The following is a 2,944-nucleotide window of genomic DNA, read 5'->3' as shown; positions in this document are numbered from 1 at the left end:
CGAAACTAAACTATTATCAATGCTCATCCACGGGCCTCTCGCCACCTTGCAATCACAGAGTACACGGAGCAAAGATTCAGGGGATACACCACAAATGACACAACTATCTTCCTCCCCCATTAGTCTTCTGGTGCGTTCTGCATTGATCAAAAGGACCTGGCCAGCAGAAAGACCGCAGTCGTTGCGGAGCCTCCAGCTTCCATATTTTTTAGAATAAGGAAGCATTTGAGTCATTCGCATGTCCCAAAAAGATAGCACAAGCCGACTTAATGGAGAAGACACCACTCTATACCATAAGCCAAACCAAAGTATCGATGCCCTAAAACGGTTTAATAGAAGCAAAAATATAATACCAATCCTCTCACAGTATAGTACCAATCTGGTCATAGTCCCAATGACCATTAATAACAAACTTGCAAATCCTCTCTTCCAGCATCTCTTTGCTAACTTCTAGCTGAGCAAAGTCCACAAGATTATGAATACCTGAAATTCATTGGTCAGTTCAGAAATTAATCTCAGTATCAGATCCGACCCTCCATATGAGATTATTCTGAAAGTCCTTTCAAATCCTTTGGATGTCTTGCTTTAACAATAGGAAGAGTAGCCTCACTGCATCCATATTTACTTCGAAGAACTTTAACCCAAAGATCTCTTCTATTATGGACAAGTTTTCGGACTAATTCATCAAATTTGCATTATTAAGAACTCACGCAAGTCTAAAGCCAAGACTTATGTCTTAGGCGAACAAAAGGTTTCCCACTTAAAAAGATGAGGCTTTTTAACCAAATCAGCTCTCCCAAACAAAATTGCGACATATGTTGTCAATTCGATCACAAATACTCAAAGGCAGCTTCATGGTTTGCATTAATAAGTTTTGTGGCTTGGAATGCAATTTTCTTTTCTTTAAGTGAAAGAGCTAAATCAAATCATGGGCTAAAGGTCATTTTATTTATTAAAAAATGCTAATATATCACATAAATTGAGATAAGTATATATGAGTAGTGTACGTTCCTCTTGAATGAGAATGAGAATATCATACCCGTTATGTCATCAGATATGGCTAAATGAAGTTTAGGATGAAGTTTATATTAGGGTAACTGTTTATTCTCTTATTTATTGCCCACATTTATTTATTTTCTACTTCTGTATCTGTTTATTTTTTATTCTTTATTTTTTATTGTTGATTGCTTGAAAATTTCTTAATGTTTGTTTATGTAGATCATATAGTAGACTGTATCTTTTGTCTCCTTTATTAGGCTTTTTAATCAGTGCTCAGAAGTGGTTATGTGGAGTTGTCAGTATTAATTTCTTTGCTGTTGCTAGATGTAGATTTGCTTCTATGATCATTCCTTTTTTCCAAAATAAACTTCAAGTATTGAATCCTTTTCTATGTTGATGCACATCTTTGTTATTATATAATGTGTGTGTTTTTTAATTGGTTGTTGCTGCCTTCTTTTTGTTTTTTTTTTTAGGATTTGTTATTTCAATTTTTAAATGATTCAGAAAAGGTTTGTGTGTTCAAGATTGTTGTCATAGGTCATCTGCCTTTGAAATTAAAGTGCTTTTGAAATTGAAGAGGAACATTGACGCAGAATTTGAGAAGGCTCTCCAAAATACTGCAGGTCCTTGCTCAAAGATTGTCAAGGTTGAGGACATTTCGGATGGATATCTTAACCATCATAACTTAGTTTATTGACTTAGGTCTAGCATATTGAAATTCCAAATTAGATTTTACTTGTCATGTGTATAGAAGGACATAGCTTATATTAGAGTGCAGAATTTTCAATTCTCTTCTATAAATGTAATTAGTTGATGTTACCAATTATGGTTATATGAATAAAATGCAACAGCTTTATTAGCTCTTTAGTGCCTTATTTAAACTTCTTTGGTTTTCTTAGGAGTTCTTTTGTATGTCTATCTTGCACATTATGTGATGCCTATTTTTATGAAACTACGACTTATTTTTACATAGAGTAAGAAACTGATCAAATCCACTATTTTGGGAGAATATTGATAAATCATGACTTGTGCCTAGCTAATTATTTAGTGTGATTGCTTTCATAGGTCTACTTTGACCTTACCCCATAGGTTTTTAGCCTTATGCAGGTTATGTTTTGAAATAGATATGATGATAAAAAATTTATAGACAAAGTGATTTATTTTATATATAAGGGTAAACATATGGTTGGTTTCCTCTCTTTTTAGTGGTGATAACTCTCTTCCTCTTCTTTTCCAACAGGAACTCCAAAAGGCATGTTGTATCATTCAGTTGTTATATCCACAAAGAGATATCCATTTGCTTCTTTGTTTCAATGTGTGTAATTCTATACTTTGTGATCACTTTAAATCATATCTAATTATTATGCTACTGCAAGATTGAACAAGATGAGTACTTTAAAAATGATAGTAAAATTACAACAGAGAAAAGGTGAGTTAGTTTTTTTCTTTATTAGCTCACAAGATGAGGATATGGTAAGTAATCTAATGTTCTTTGTTAAATTAAAGCATCTTATCTTCTACATAACAATTTCTTCTATTTATTCTTGGTTTCTTTTATAGTTGTTAAGCCAAGAGTTTCAGCTCAGAAAACTCACACTTCTCACCGTAATTGATTCCATGTTATTTTTTTTATACTATTATATTTTATATCTTTTCATTTTCCCAAATTAGTTGTGCATGCTATCATAGATTTTGCATATGTTTTTTTTTTTTTTATCTTATTTTGCAGTTGACTCCATGCGGTTAAATCAGTCTCCTACAACAAGTTTATTTACCATTATATCAGGTTCTATTATAAGAAAATATGTAGTCTCAAATTTTGGTAAGATTTGATATATGAATTTATTCTTTTTGTCTCAAATATGCTAATTGATTGTTCTTGTTTGTTCGATTTGGTTAAATGCTATACTTCTTTGGAGTTATAGATCAATCATCAGAGATTTAT

Source organism: Arachis ipaensis, chromosome B3 (genome assembly GCF_059453495.1).
Source record: "Arachis ipaensis isolate K30076 ecotype BB chromosome B3, ASM5945349v1, whole genome shotgun sequence".
NCBI classification, from domain to species: Eukaryota; Viridiplantae; Streptophyta; class Magnoliopsida; order Fabales; family Fabaceae; genus Arachis; species Arachis ipaensis.
The sequence above is the reverse complement of the archived record's forward strand: the minus strand, read 5'-3'. Positions refer to the sequence as shown.